This window comes from Suncus etruscus, chromosome 1 (assembly GCF_024139225.1).
Source record: "Suncus etruscus isolate mSunEtr1 chromosome 1, mSunEtr1.pri.cur, whole genome shotgun sequence".
Lineage (NCBI taxonomy): Eukaryota > Metazoa > Chordata > Mammalia > Eulipotyphla > Soricidae > Suncus > Suncus etruscus.
This window is the reverse complement of record NC_064848.1, coordinates 84,832,830-84,849,726: the sequence shown is the minus strand read 5'-3', so window position 1 is coordinate 84,849,726 and position 16,897 is coordinate 84,832,830. Positions and strand designations below refer to the sequence as shown.

Below are 16,897 nucleotides of genomic sequence, written 5' to 3'. Positions count from 1 at the left end.
CACATACACACACACACACACACACACACACACACACACACACACGCTTATTTGGAAAAAACATTCTTCAGAGGGAATAGAAGTTACCAGTATACACCCAAAAGTGTTTGGGAGGCCACAAGATATGAGGGATTGAACCCAGGGTCTTTTGTATGATGTGTATTCTTATCCTTGGAGCTTCTTCCCAGCTCCTTTACATGCTTTCCTTCCACATTTTTTAACACGTGAAACTAAAGGGGACTGGAGAGATAGTGCAGCAGACAGGATGCTTGTCTTGCAAGCAGTCAATCTAGATTCATTTCCCAACACCCCTAGATAGTTTCCCATACTCCAGATGGAGTGCAGAGCCAGGCATAAGCCCAAAGCACTGCCAATATGGCTCAAAAACCAAAATCAGGGGCCAGAGAGATAGCATGGAGGCAACGCATTTGCCTTGCATGCAGAAGAACGGTGGTCTGAATCCCAGCATCCCATATGGTCCCCTGAGCCTGCCAGGAGCGATTTCTCAGCGTAGAGCCAGGAATAACCCCTGAACAATGCCAGGTGTGACCCCAAAAAACAAACAAAAAAAAGACCAGTAAACTAAGTTTGAAACGTGATAAAAGAAACTAGAAGGGGCCAGAGCAGTAGCACAGCAGTAAGGTGCTTGCCTTGCACTTGACTGACCCAGGTTGGACCTCAGTTCAATCCCCGGTGGTCCCTTAAGCCAGGAACGATTTCTGAGCATATAGCCAGGAGTAACCCCTGAGCATGAACGGGTGTGGCCCAAAAAAAAACAAACAAAAAAGAAACTAGAAGAAAGAACTATAAAACAATGGAGACATTTATTTTAAAAAGATTAAGGCAATAGCAACCTAGAAATATCATAAAGGAAAAAGGAAATGAAATAGAAACATTATTTACTAGCTCCAAGTACCATGTGCTCGGTTTTAGGGACAGAATTTTGAAAAAATCAACATATGCTTAGTTGATCCAAACCACAAATGAGTATTCCTAAAAAGATTCTTAGACGGAAAACTTCAAGGCACTTCAGTATTTCTAGCTTCCTTTTTAATCTTTACTGTCTGATTTTGTTCTTAGTAGAAACCAAAAATTAACATCTACTTGTATTCATTCAGAAACACAAATTCTTAATGATGTGGACTTCCTCTTTTAGAACCAGGGAGTGAATAGTTGTAGCATTTAAAACAAATAACCTGGGGCCGGAGAGATAGCATGGAGGTAAGGCGTTTTCATGCAGAAGGTCACTGGTTCAAATTCCAGCATCCCATATGGTCCCCTGAGCCTGCCAGGAGCAATTTCTGAGCCTCGAGCCAGGAGTAACCCCTGAGTGCTGCTGGGTATAACCCAAAAATCAAAAAAAAAAAAAAATCAAAAAATAAAATCCAATCTAGAGTGCGGTCTGGGAATATAACATTGCATGTTAGACCTTGGATTGATTTCTGGGCAACACCAAAACACTACATGTGTACTTCTTTTCTTTGTTCCTTCAGTTTCTTTTTCTCTAATTATAATTTTAAGTATGTGAATATTAATTTAAAATGGATACCTTACAACCCCTATTGTACCAAGTAACCTTAAGACCAATTTATTCTCTCAAGTATAGAGTATCAAAGAGCTAGGGGAAAAGCATCAGACATATGCTGTTGCTTTATGAGAAGCAATAAATAATGCACCACTAATGCAAACTATCTATTTCATTGGTTACTGAAGACTCTGCTCCAGATATTATCTAATCTCCAAATGAAAGTATTTCTACTCAGTCACTGATAACAACTAAATTAATATACTTGGAGGTAATATACATAGGTATGTTTATTTGCCTGTCTTTTCTAGTTTTCATCTTAAGTGCTTTAAGATGTGAAAGTGGAGTGGGGGCACAGAGAGATAATATGGTGGGTAAGGTGCTTGCCTTGCATGTGGCTGACCCAGGTTAGATCCCTATAGGGTTCCCCCCAAGCCATCTCAGAAGTGACTCAGAAGTGAATTCAGAGCCAGGAGTAAGCCCTGAGTACTGTCAAGTTCGGCCCCCAGCATTCATATGGACCACCAAGAACCATAAGTAATTCCTAAGCACAGAGCAAAGAGTAACCACTGAGCACCACCATGGGTGCCAACCCACCCCAAATGTGAAAGCAACTTGATTTTCTTTTTCCTTTTTTACCAACTTAATCAACCAAGTCAAATGTAAATAGCAAAAATACCAGTTTCCTTGGATCATAAGCCTGCTGGGTTTTGTATATTAAATCACCAACTCTCTTTCTAAGGCCTCATACTAAGACTGGAATTATATCACTGGCTCTCCAGGGCCTTAACCTGTCAGGACTTTGAAGTTCTTAGCCTCCACAAATGCATGACCCAATTAATTCCCTTATAATAAATGTCTCTGTAACACACATATGTTTATATATATCTTATTGATGGAATAATACATCTATTCCCAGTTGCTCTATCTTGGTCAGAAGCCTAAGTCTAATGTAATTTATTTTCAAAACAATATTTTATTACAAGGAAAATAATTGCACAACAATCATGAATACTTCTTTTTAACTATACCACTCATTCCTTTGTTACAGTCCTGAGTCCCAGGCTCTTTGCACTACATGTACAAAATATAGGTAATGGAGGGGAAGGGGAACGGTGTAGAAAACAGTATAGAGCAGACTAAGAGATGGATGTCCATATTTTACAACCTTTTTGTTTTTAAATATGGAACGCTTCACGAATTTGCGTGTCATCCTTGCTCAGGGGCCATGCTAACCTTCTCTGTATCATTCCAATTTTAGTATATGTGCTGCCAAAGCGAGCACTTCACAACCTTTTCATACATTTTTTTGTTCACACAGATACTCTGAATCACAAAACTCTGCTGTTAAATATTTTTGGTAAATTGTATAGATATTAAAACAGAATTAGAGACGTTAAGTGATTTGCTCAAGACCAGATAAGAAAAAAGACAAGGCTTTTTTTTTTTTTTTTTGAAAATTGAAGCTGGCAAATACGCAGTTTTTAATTTTTTTAATATAATTTTTATTTTGATCATAGTGGCTTACATATTGTTGACAATATTTTAGGTACATATTTACATAAAATCAGGGGGGCTTCCCATCCCCAAATTGTCCTCCCTAACCCTCCGTTTTTGTCCTACCTCCCATTTCCTCTTCCCTCACCCTCAGGGCGGCTAGAATATATGGTCCCCTCTGTATCTAACCTACTACTTAGTAGTCTTGCATCAGTTTGGTCTTGCTGCCTCCCTTATTTCCCCCTGTAAGTGGGGGCAGGGCTAGCTAGTTCAAGTTACATGGTTTTGCCTGAAAAAGAGAAAGTAAATAAACTGGGGTAAGGGTCTAATACCCTGAAAATGGGTAGAATCCTTCTAGAGGTTCTCATCATCAATTTGGGAAGTGAATGAGAACAAGAAGGTGAAAAGGCTTTTTAAAAACTTTTGACTCACAATTATTTGCTCTGAAAGATAATTCTAAAGTCAGGAAACAGGTCATGGAGATATTCAACTGAGTTTAAACACCTGGAATTTAAAATCAATCAGTTCTCTGTCAAAACTAATTTCAATGGCTTATTTGGATCTCACCATGACCTAAAAAAATTGATCAGACCATTTTTTCACTGCCTCATAGTCCCATTGTAAGCTTAGAGTAAATCATTAAAAAACAATCTTTCACACACAATCCCTCGCTTTCTTCAAAACAACCTAAGGACTCATTTCACATTAAAGTTAAGACCTCTAACTCAAATGGGTCTCAAGGTTACCTCGTAATTGTATTTACCTTCCTCACCAGTGCTTGTCAGATGGTTTTGTAAATTAGATTAACTCAGACAACTTGTAGGAACAAAGATGTTTACCCTGACTTAGAGCTTATGAATCAATAGACAGGGGATGAGGCCCAAGAATTTACGCTTTTAACACATTCCCAGATGATACTGATATTGCTAATCTAAGGATCACGCTTTGCTCAAATCCATTTTACTCTCCTCCTATCCTAATTGAACATCTCCTTGAATCTCTAATCCCTTCTGCAACATCCTTGCTCTCACTGAGAAAAAATAATCATTTGGAAGATAATTTCCGGGACTGACGAGATAGCTCAGAGGGCTAGAGTGCATGCCTGGCAATGTAGAGGTACCAGGACTGATTCCTGACAGCATGGTAGTCGTCCCTGCCCTTCTCCACCCCATCCAACACCTGGGTGATATGCTGGTGTCCCACAGCAGGGCGAGGCCTGAACAGCATTAGGCCAAATATCACTGGGAATGCCCTAGAGCCAGAAAAAAAAAAAAAACACTTTTTCACATGGTCACAGTGTTCTATCTACTTCCCTCTCCAAGTCATTCTTGGATATGTTAGCCTATCTGCAAAATGTCCGTAGCTCTTCCTCACAGGTACCAATACTATTCTGGCTTCAGGCCTTTACTATTGCCTACATAGCTCTTCTCCCCAGACACAGTATGATTTGCTTTTCACTCCCTTCATAAGTTCCCAAACATATGTGGCCTTCTGTAACCTTTTCAGATAAAAAGAAAAAACAATCACACAGGAGGTTCCCTGAAAAGCAAACTTTTTAAAGGCAAACAGAGAGCACTTCCTGAAATTAAGTTCAAGGTTACTATTGGTCCCCAGGATAATTCGATAGTGCCAGCCTGGATTATCCATCCCAGTGCCCCCAAGAAAAATATCTTCACTTTGGGAAACACTTCGGTTTAGATCTTCTAAAAGGTCATTTTAAGATGACACATAGACATAAAAAAGCCACATAGACACACAGACACAGAGACAGACACCATGAATTGAGTTTCCCAGGAATTACTAACAGGTTACTACTTTGGGAAAACTGAGACAATGGAGGTCGAAAGCAGCCTGAGGTTAAAAAGAGGCAAAAAGGAGTATACAGGAGGTAGAGTTTGTGTCTAGCAAACTGCCAGTCTGGATTCAATTCCTGCCTCCCCAATGGACCCCTAAGCATCATCAGAAATGACCCAAATGTAGAAATGTAGAACCAGCAGTGAAATAATGAACACTGCTGAATGTACTACCCCCCACTCCAAAAAAAAAAGCATTATAATGGGGAAGGGAGATAGTTGGGTATTTTGTTGTTTTTTAGGTTTTTGTTTCGTTTTGGATTTGGGGTGTTTTTGGATTTTGGGCCACACCCAGTGACGCTCAGAGGTCATGTGGCTATGTGCTCAAAATTGCTCCTGGCTTGGAGATCATATGGGACGTCAGGGGATTGAACCGTGGTCCATCCTAGGTTAGCACGTGCAAGGCAGACACCCTACTGCTTGCACTCCAGCTCCAGCCCCAAAGGGAGATAGTTTAAAAGCTGAGTTTTACAAGAAAGGCCTATAGGGCTGGACAGATTGCATGGAGCTAAGGCGTGTTTGCCTTGCATGCAGAAGGGTGGTGGTTCGAATCCCGGCATCCCATATGGACCCCCAAGTCTGCCAGGAGCAATTTCTGAGCATAGAGCCAGGAGTAACCCCTGAGTGCTGCCACATGTGACCCAAAAACAAAACAAATTTTCTCAGGATATAAAGAAAGGGCCAACATCCAACTCCTAATAGTACAAAGAGACATTTTAAAGATGCTGAATATTAACAAGATGTGAAGATAAGATTGATAAAATATTAAAATATATGGAAAGGACAGGTTCATATAGCACAGGATTTTTGCTTCTGGGTTGTTTTGTTTTTTTTTGGGGGGGAGAAGGCAACACTAGTGCTAGGATTTGAACTCACGTCAGCACACACTAGACAAGCACCTTACCTGCTCTTGTTTTTAACCATACATTATCTCTTTAGGTATTAAAAACAAATCATCTATTCTTTAGCATTTTTTTTTTTTGGTTTTTGGGCCACACCCGTTTGACGCTCAGGGGTTACTCCTGGCTATGCGCTCAGAAGTCGCTCCTGGCTTGGGGGGACCGTATGGGACGCCAGGGGATCGAACTGCGGTCCGTCCTATTGTAGCGCTTGCAAGGCAGACACCTTACTTCTAGCGCCACCTTCCCGGCCCCAGCATGTTTATTTTAATCTCTTCTTTATCACCAATAATTTTCCTCTATAATGACTATAAATGGAGGCTATGCTTGCTTATTGTCACATGAAAACAACATAGGCGAATGGCATGTAAACGAGGGGAAAAAATTAAATTGAAGCACATAGTTTGACTAGCGGCCAGCAGGGCCAGACAATCTTATAAAAATCTTATTAGAAAAATAAAAAATTTAGGCAATCAGCTTTCTGGTAGGAACCAGCAAGTAGAAAAACGATTTCAGAAACAATTCTCAAATGCTTAATAATGTATATTTTTATGATCTGACTTTCAGCTGTTGTTTCGCCTTCCAGCTATACTGAATCAGATTTTAACCACCCTTATGGCATTGTACATATGCAGGGAGCAAATGCAATCTAGTGAAGCAAAGCAAAGTGCACCAAAAAAGCTCAATTATATAGTAGAATGTTTCTTGTAAATTAAAGCCTATTGAATAATCATCTTCTATGCAAATTATCTTTCATAGGGTGTTCCAACAATGTGCCATCATCATATGTACTTGGTTTAATACATGCTTATTTGCAATGCTTGACATAATGAATTCTTCCTCTTTATTCCTGTAGAAATGAGAATGAGAATGTAAGCTTTTTAATTTTTCTGTGCTAGGCTGCTTTTGTGAATGCATCAGTAGTGAGACACTATTTTTAATAACCTACAGTGCAGAAAAATGATTTAATGCACACTGGTACTATTATCAGAAATAATAATTTAAGTAGATTTCAGATAGAAAAAGCATCATTTTATCTTTTACCTTTCAAAAAAATAAATTTTCCCTGGACATCTATTCATATTTCCAACCTTTAAGGTTTCTATTCTGGGAAAAAAAAGTCATTATGCTAAAATGTAAACAAACAGAATAGAGACAGCATAATGCCTTGAGGTTTCACACATTTCCTAATTTTTATACAAAACTGTATGTTGTGGGACTGGATAGACAGTACGGCAGGAAGGTAGAGCACTTACCTTGCATACTCTGTCCCAGATTCAATCCCAATATCCCATATGATTTCCTGAACACCCCCCAGGAGTGATCCCTGAACATCACCAAGTGTGGCCCCAGAACAAACAAATAGTATCTTGTATGTGCAGGTGCACATCTTTTTCAGGAGGGGTTCCTACCTAGAGATGCTAGAGGGCCTCAGAGGTATTCCTTTCAGGATGGTTCACTGCAAAGGCCCAAGGGATGCAATGTAGTTTAAACTCTGAGATGTAGGGAATTAGTTAGGACACCCTGATGGTACTTAGGGAAATAAGTGCTGCTGAGGATTGAACTAGGTTTGGCCACATGCCAAGCACGCACCTTAACTCGGATCTTTCTAACCCCCAGATGCACATTTTCTAAGAGTTTATTACAAAGTTTTTAATCTAACTTGCAAAGGAGTAAAAAAAAAAAATTCCACAAAAAGATAGGGTCAGAGAGATAGAATGGAGGTAGGGCATTTGCCTTGTATGCAGAAGGACAGTGGTTCGAATCCTGGCATCTCATATGGTTCCCTGAGCCTGCCTGGAGCAATTTCTTAGCATAGAGCCAGGAGTGGCCCTTGAGTGCTGCTGGGTGTGACCCAAAAACCAAAATAAAAAGAAAGAAAAGAAAAGAAACAGTGATAGTACAATGGATAGGGCATTTGCCTCGCAAACAGTCAACCAGGGTTGTATCTCTGGTGATCCCAAATGGTCCCTGAAACACTACCAGGAGTGATGCCTGAGTGCAGAGCCAGGAGCAATCACTAAGCATTGCTGGGTGTAGCCCTAAAACAAAAATAAAATTTTAAAAAGGATTACTAAATAAACCTATATGGTATACTACCTAGGGCTGGGTCGGGGAGATAGTTCAAAGGGCTGAAGTGCATGCCCTGGGTTCCAACTTCAGCACAACAGAAGAGGGGGGAAATAAAATTAAAACAGTCAATCAGGAGCCATAGTGCTAGCAAAGAGGGTAGGGCTGCATGCGGCCGACTTAGGTTCCATCCTTAGTGTCCCATATGGCCCCCAGCTTTTGTTAGGAGTAATTTCAGAACCAGAAGTACCTATATGCTTGAATATAAGAACCCAGCTTATACTCAGGTCATACAGGTTATTTGATTCGGTGCATGTGCAGTTGTCTTCTGCCGTCTGCTGGGAGGGGGCGGTGCTTCAGCTCAGTTCACAAGGCTGAACTGAACTGGATGCCACTGAACTATTTAACCCACAATATTCTGCGCTTTGTATGAGACCGACAACAGTGGTATCTGTGAACTCAGTGGTGATGACAATGTCTATGCTGATACCCTCACATCAGATACAGCTGAAGCTCTGTTTGGACATACAGATGATGATGCGGAGTAATCCAGTTTTGAAGGATTTTAACTTTTGTGATTTAGCTTGATTACCTGTTAAGCTATGGCTTTCTGCACTTTAAAGTTTTAAAGTTATAGTTGCCAGTTTACTGTTTTTCTTTAGCAATAAATATTGAAAAATATTTAACCTACTGATCCCTCAATTATTTAATTGTTTTGGGTATCTATTTTTATTTTTGAAATTTACCAGTGGCTGCTGCATTTTCCACCTCAGCTTATACTCGTGTATATACAGTAACCAATGAGTGCCGCTGGGTGTGACCCCAAATAAAAATAAAATAAAATAATTAATCAGTCATTTCTTAAAATCGAAAGAAGGGTCAAAGAGTTAGTTTTGAGGGTAGAGTACTTGCCTTGCACACACCAATCTAGATTCAACCCCTGAGCCCAAAGCCAAGAAAAAACCCAGTCCAATTGGGTGTGGCACAGATCCCCTTCACACACACAAAAAGTTAATCCCATATCTTTCCTGATCATTTCAAATGAAGTATGTATAAATAAATGAGCAACAGATCAACATAAATCTTGAACAATAGACAATTAAGGAGGATCTGAGTCACATACTAATTAGTGGTGACACTATTTCATGTTCCATGAGTCTGCAAAGAAATAACCTTGTAATGCCACCCCCATATGCTTCTTAAAATCTTTAGCTTAATTATTAACTAAATCATAAATATTTAATTGCATTTAAAAAAAAACCTTTTTCAGATTTGTTCACTCACTTTAATATAATGGACTAGGAAAATTCCAAGGGACATTCAGGTTCAATTAAATACCACAACTGCTACAGCAGCAATGTCCTACCGAGCACGTACCTGGACCTTATTAAGCAACTCACCACCAAAACTGCCACACTTCTTCTAGTTAATAAGCACAATCCCCATGTTCCATTCAAAATTAATGTGCCCATGGAAACCCAAAGTTACAAGCCATGATTCTGCAAGGAAGGCAAAAACTTTCTTTTCAAACTAGTATGTCAGGAACACTACTAACTATATCTGTGTGTATCCAGCTAAGTTATTGTTTTAAGTATCATCTTAAATAAAAGTACTGAAGAAATAAAACCAACATCTTAAATAGATTCCTCATTTTTCCCAATAAGTGTAATAGGATCTAATGCAATCCCAAATAGTCAAACACAAAATACATTAGGTACAACTAGACATATATATAGACAGACATATACATACATATATGTATATACATACATACATAATATCACAAAGAAAAATATATTTAACAACTTTTCACAAATTGTCATAGCACTCTTAAAATTTTCTATACTTCAATTTTACCAAAAGCTTTACCATATATATATATACATATATATTTGAGGTCACACCCGACAGTGTTCAGGGCTTACTCCTTTATGGCTATCGGCTCATGGATCATTCCTGGCAGGGCTCTGGGGACCATATGGGATGCTAAAGATAGAACCTGGATCAGCCTCAAACAAGATAAATCCCTACCCAATGAACAAGATAGTTTTTATTGAATAAAATTTATTTAACAAGATGTGAGGGGAGAGAAAGAGAAGTATGCATTCAAAAAAGAACACACACTTCTCCAAAGTTGAAGTTGCAAGGAAAGATGAAGAAGCAGGCAAGATACATGTTCAAATAAAAAGAAAGAAAGAAAAAGAAAAGATACGGGGCCGGGAAGGTGGCGCTAGAGGTATGGTGTCTGCCTTGCAAGCGCTAGCGTAGGACGGACTGCGGTTCGATCCCCCGGCGTCCCATATGGTCCCCCCAAGCCAAGGGCGATTTCTGAGTGCATAGCCAGGAGTAACCCCTGAGCGTCAAACGGGTGTGGCCCAAAAACCAAAAAAAAAAAAGAAAAAAGAAAGAAAAAGAAAAAGATACATGTTCAAGGGAGACCATAGGTTTAAAGAGCAAATTTAGAACTTTATAAGGTGTTCATTTTTTAAAATATTTTATTGAAACCATTGTGAATTTACAAAGTCCATTCTTCCTTTCTACTCAACCTAAGAGCGAATACATCTTGTATTTACCTTTTACTTACATAGTTGGATTTCAGGCATACAGTAATAGTGAAATGGGGACATTCCCACCACCAGTGATGACCTCCCTCCAAAGTTCCCAGCATGCATCCTACACCACCACCACCAGCCCCACTGGCTCTTCAGTGTAAAAGCCCACTTTAAGTTTACATCGTTATATTTGAGTCTCTTGATTCTATTGATGTTGACTTTGGCTTGGATATTGTTATCCTTTTTAATATCCACCAATACATAAGGTGTTAATTTTTTTTAATTACTGAGGTAGGGACCTGGAGAGAGTACAGTAGGGCATGTGCCTTGCATGTGGCTGACTAGGAAGGACCCAGTTTGATTCCCGCTATCCCATATGGTCCCCCAACCTGCCAGGGGTGATTTCTGAGTGCAGAGCCAGTAGTAGCCCCTGAGCACCACTAGGTGTGGCCCAAAAACCAATCAATCAAACAATAAATATATAAAGTTTTAAAAAATTATTGAGGTAGAGGGGCCAGAGCAACAGCAAAGTGGTGGGGCATTTGCCTTGCAGGTGGCTGACCAGGGACAGACCTGGGTTCGATTCCCAGCATCCCAGAGAGTCCCCTGAGCCTTCCAGGAGCAATTTCTGAGCATAGAGCCAGGAATAATCCCTGAGTGCCGTTGGGTGTGTCCCCAAACCTAAATAAATAAATATTTAAAATTTTATTGATGTAGAATTGTTTACTATAGTACAAAATTGTTTTACAGGTGCAAAGCTACTACAGGAATTCTACTAATGTTTCAAAACCCTTCCACCATTACCTGACAGTCCCATCCCATCCTCCCAATTCTACAGCTCCTATCTCCTGGTTTGTTTACAGTGGAGATGGTCTAATCCCATTCTTTCTTCCTTTCTACTCAACCTAAGAGTGAATACTTCTTGTATTTACCTTTTATTTTATGAGTCACTTCATTTTATTTAGCAGAACACTTTCCAGTTCCACATAAGTGGCAGCAAACTGCAAAATCGAATCTTTTCTCATAGCTGAAACATATACCCCAATTTCTTTATCCACTCATTTTGTTATTGGGCACTTGTGTACTTTCTACATCTTGGCTATAGTAAACATATGTCTTTTTGAATTAATACTTTTATGTTCTAAAATTAGAAGTAGAATCGTTGGGTCATATGGACCTGTTAGTCATAATTTTGAGAAGTCTCCAAACTGTAAAAATGTTGATTTCTAACATTTTATGTCAGTTATGCCTACATCTGTTCTGCTAGTTAGTTCAATGGTCTTCAGTTTCACTGTGAGGCAAATACTAGAATGTACATCAAATAATTACCTCTATCCTAACTCATCAAACTCCATCCCTTTACCCCACTATGTCTATTTAAATAGCTCTTTTTTTTTTTTTTTTTTTTTTTTTTTTTTTTTTTTTTTTTTGGTTTTTGGGCCACACCCGGCGTTGCTCAGGGTTTACTCCTGGCTGTCTGCTCAGAAATAGCTCCTGGCAGGCACGGGGGACCATGTGGGACACCGGGATTCGAACCAACCACCTTTGGTCCTGGATCGGCTGCTTGCAAGGCAAACGCGGCTGTGCTATCTCTCCGGGCCCTAAATAGCTCTATTTTAACAGCTCTCTTTACTGGCCTGGTCTATATACTCACAAAACAGTGTTATAGCTCCAGTAAACAAGGTATCTTCTAGAGTGAACACACACACACTGACCCTTTACATTTATCACTCATTCTGTCCAAGTTTTATCCCGTTACACAGAGATACACACCTATTTCTTATTACCTGTCCAAGCTCATCTGTTGCCTCTCTGCACACCTGCATTTTTTCAACTGCAGCTCTTCCCTTATTTAACTCAGGCACAAGTCTAGTTCCATACTAATTTCCCTGTTCCCTCTGCCTCAAACACTCTATACATCAATGGTAATTAAATGCTTATTAAAAGACCTTGCAAAGAAAAACATTATTTATTTTTTTGTTTGGGGGCCACATCCGGAAGTGCTCCGCAGTTACTCTGGCTCTGTACTCAGAAATACCTAGACATCAAGCTCTCTCGGTTATTGTAAGCCTTAAGGTGAAAGTAATATTCTCAGAAAGGCCTCCTTTCACAATTCTATCTGCGATATTAAGCATTCACCCTGAAATATTTCATACTTCCTTCCCAGCTTTATGTTTCTCATATTAGTATTTCTTCCTTATATGTTACTTTATGAATTTATCTTATTTTTCTTATCTCCTTTATAAAAATTAAAGCTGAGTGAGGGCAAGAATTGTTGTTTGGTGGGCCGGAGAGATAGCATGGAGAGAGGGTGTTTGCCTTGCATGCAGAAGGATGGTGGTTCGAATCCCAGCATCCCATATGGTCCCTCCCTGGGCCTGCCAGGAGTGATTTCTGAGCATAGAGCTAGGAGTAAACCCTGAGCGCTGCAGGGTGTGACCCAAAAAAACAAAAAACAAAACAAAACAAAACAAAAAGAACTGTTGCCATAACTAATTTCCTAGCAACTAGAAAAGACCTACTTCAAATCACATATCCAGCAAAAATTTGTTGGATGAATAACTCTATAATCATCATTTTAAATGATTAATTTACTTACTTTATCAAGTGTTCATACTAAATCTTACCTAATAAAATCCTACTGATGAATATATTAGTTATTGCTGATTTTTCTCTAGTCTAAATAATTCTATATTACAGGGGTCAAACTTTTTCTGGGCAGGACTAGATGGAAAAATAAAGTTTTTTGGGGGGCTGGAGTGATAGCACAGAGTAGGGCATTTGCCTTGCACACGGCCAACCGGGGACTGACCCAGGTTCGATTCCTAGCATCCCATATGGTCCCCCAAGCCTGCCAGAAGTGATTTCTGAATGCAGAGCCAGGAATAACCCCTGAGCACCACCGGGTGTGGCCCATAAACAAACGAACAAAAAAATGGTTTTCTTTTGCAAGGTCTTTTGGTAAGCATTAAACCACCATTATATAACAAAAGTAGCCACACACAACGAATACTTAAGGTCAGAGTTGGGCTTCGGCTGAGCATATTTAACCTTGCAGTCCCTAATCTCTCTGCTTTACAGAATATTTTTGTGGAAGTGTATTTTTCTTATCTTTTCAATTAGTAGAATTATTATTTAAATGAGCATGAATATATTTATGGCTCTAGATATGTTCTAGTAAATTGCTTTTCAAAATGATAATAATGAGGAAGTAGAACAACAGGAATACTGACACTGCTGGTGGAAGTATAAACGGATATTGCTTTGGAAGACTGCCAGTATCTACTGACGCTGGAGAGATACTATATGTTCTCTGGCTCAGAATCAGGATACGTGCTGTCCACCAGAAAGGTTAGAAACTAAGTAGCTTACATATTTATCTGTAGCCAATAATGCGTAGCTTAGCAATCTAAGAATTAATCACACATTCAATTTATAAAAAATCATCAACGGTGCATGTAAGACACTTTTTTGCATACATTATACTTTTTGTGCATTATACTTTGGATGGGTTCAGGAAATGTAACCCATAAATATGTTGCTTTAACATATTATTTTTAGGCTGAAAGCACATCTGAAACAGCAAGTGACAAATAAGAATGTGTGGTCATATAATGGCAATAATCATAATAATAACAACTACCTTGTTTTGGAGCCAGAGAGACAGTATATGCATGCATGTGGCTGACTCAAGATTGATCCCTGACACCACATATGGTCCCCAGAACATTGTCAGAATGGTGGTCCCTGAACTCTGCCAGTGTGAGCCCTGAGAAGAGAGGCAAGATCATTGAAACCAGTCTACAGGTTGACAACGTGGATATTCTCAGAATGGTGGTGGGTCAAGTCCCTCCCACACCTGTCATCTTCCTTCCAAAAAAGCAAGCTCCAAAACCAAGCTCCAAAAGTAATGAGGACCTCCAATTCTTTCAAGATAGTCTGGTCCTAGCTGGCCTGACCAGATAGTCTGGTCAGAGACCTCTGTGGCCTTCTCGAAAAAGAGTAGGCAGAGTCTCCCTTTCTACATCAACTTCAACAACCCAGCGCCACACCCTACACCCTCCAAACAGAAATGCCCAGCTCCACAAGTTAACCTTATCAAACTACCAAGCCAACAAATTTGTTCCAGCTCTAGAGGTGCTGGACCAAGTGGCCACACATGGCTGCAGGACACCCGCAACATTCCATGTTGTTAGCTCAACAAAATCACAGCAAATCTGACAGGAAAGGTGCACAGTTCGTTGAGCCTATATGGTGACACAGAAGGCTCAACAAGCACCAATCAGATTCGATCCCCAGAATCCTACATGGTCCCCCTCTAAGTAAATTCTTAGACAAAACCTTAGTAACACCATTTAGAGTTATAACAATTATTATTACAATTATTATAAATTGACCCTTATTGATCTAAGTTTTGATAATCCCATTTGCCTTTATGTTGCTATTTTTTTTTACTGGTAAATTTACTAGTAAGTCCATTACTATTAAGTTGTAACAAGCAATATAAAATATTTTGTGCCTACAAAGGAGACAGGTTTGGGCGTAGGTGGAAAACAGGGGACAATGATGGAGGGAATGTTACACCAATAATGATGGTGGAATTGGTGCTAGAATAGTGAATGCCAGAAACAACTAACTGTATTTATGAACAACTTTGTAAACCATGGTATATAAATAATTTAAAAAAAAACCTAGGGGTCAGAGCAACAGCACAGTGGGTATGGCATCTGACTTGTATGTGCCAGACCCAAGTTAAATCCCCGGCATCAGACATCCGATAAGGTTCCAAGCCTGCCAGGAACAATTTCTGAGCACACAGCCAAGAATAACCCCTGAGCACCACTGGGTGTGACCCAAATCCCACACTCGACCCCCCAAATAAAACCCTAAAGTATTGTTAGTATAGCTCCAAAACAAATAAAAAATATTACTTTGTTAAAAATGACAGAATGGGGGGAGGGGAAGAGAGGTGGCGCTAGAGTTAAGGCATCTGCCTTGCAAGCCCTAGTCCAGAACAGACCGTGGTTCAATCCCACCGTGTCCCATATGGTCCCCCAAGCCAGGAGCAATTTCTGAGCTCTTAGCCAGGAGTAACCCCTGAGCATCACCAGGTGTGGAAAAAAAAAAAAAGACAGAACATGGGGCTGGAGTGGTGGCATAAGGGGTAAGGCATCTGCCTTGCCCATGCTAGAATAGGACAGACTACAATATGGTCCCCCAAGCCAGAAGCAATTTCTGAAGAGTGCAAAGCCAGGAGTAACCCCTGAGCGTCACCGGGTGTAGCCCAAAAAAACAAAAAACCAAAAACCAAAAAAAAAAAAAAAAAGACAAAAATCCAGCAAGATGGAGGAATAGATCCTTATCAAGCAAAACTCCCCTTCTAAAACACAAACAGAAATCAACAACATTGCAGAGGGAAAATATCCAAAACATCTTAATCAGCTCACAACCTGGTATGTCTGAGACACAAAGCATCCATAGATCTGAAGGGAGGTAGATGGCAACATAACATTGGAGAAGGGATCTATTGGTAAAGAGATCTGGGGTAAGGGCCAAGAACATAGCCTAATGGCAAGAGCACTAAGCTTGTAATTGTGAGGCCGAGTTAAATTTCCCAGAACTTCAACACACACACACACACACACACACACACACACACACACTCTAAAATAAAACAAGATCTAGTTCTTTAAAAAAAAGCAACAAAATTGATAAACCCTTCCAGATTTATCAAGAGAAAATTCTTATTAAAAAGAATTTAAGGGGCCGGGCGGTGGCGCTGGAGGTAAGGTGCCTGCCTTGCCTGCGCTAGCCTAGGACGGACCGCGGTTCGATCCCCCGGCGTCCCATATGGTCCCCCAAGAAGCCAGGAGCAACTTCTGAGCGCATAGCCAGGAGTAACCCCTGAGCGTCACAGGGTGTGGCCCAAAAACCAAAAAAAAAAAAAAAAAAAAAGAATTTAAAAAATGAAGAGGCAACGGGGCCGGTGAGGTGGCGATAGAGGTAAGGTGTCTACCTTGCGAGCGCTAGCCAAGGAAGGACCGCTGTTCGATCCCCTTGAGTCCCATATGGTCCCCTCAAGCCAGGGGCAATTTCTGAGTGCTTAGCCAGGAGTAACCCCTGAGCATCAAAGGGTATGCCCCCCCCCCAAAAAAAAAGAATCTAAAAAAAATGAAGAGGCAAAGATAAAACTGAAAAAGATCAGATGAAGCCAAAGGAATTTGTTCAATGAGCTGAGTATGCAGGAAGACCAAGTCCCATCCCCTGTACCACATGGTCCCTGAGAGCCATTGGGAAGGACCCCTGACCCCTGAGTACAGGGCTAGGAGTGGCCTTTGAGCACCACCAAATATGGCCCCAAAACAAACAACAAAAAATAATAAAAGAATCATCATAGATTATTATGAACAATTATCCAAACAAACTGAATAAGCCTAGAAAAAATATAGAGAAATATTAAAATCATAAAAATTTTCCTACTCTGAAATAATAAAATCAAAG

The 16,897-nt window shown here is 40.0% G+C and overlaps 1 protein-coding gene and 1 non-coding gene across 2 annotated transcripts in view; both read right to left on the bottom strand.

The window, feature by feature from the left end:
- KIAA1958 (KIAA1958 ortholog) overlaps positions 1 to 16,897 on the bottom strand; it is a 160,084-nt gene that overhangs the window by 123,211 nt on the left and 19,976 nt on the right. The window lies entirely within an intron of this gene.
- Positions 2,704 to 2,810, bottom strand: LOC126025962 (U6 spliceosomal RNA). Its single transcript, XR_007501546.1, has one exon. It is a non-coding gene; the product is annotated as a U6 spliceosomal RNA (small nuclear RNA).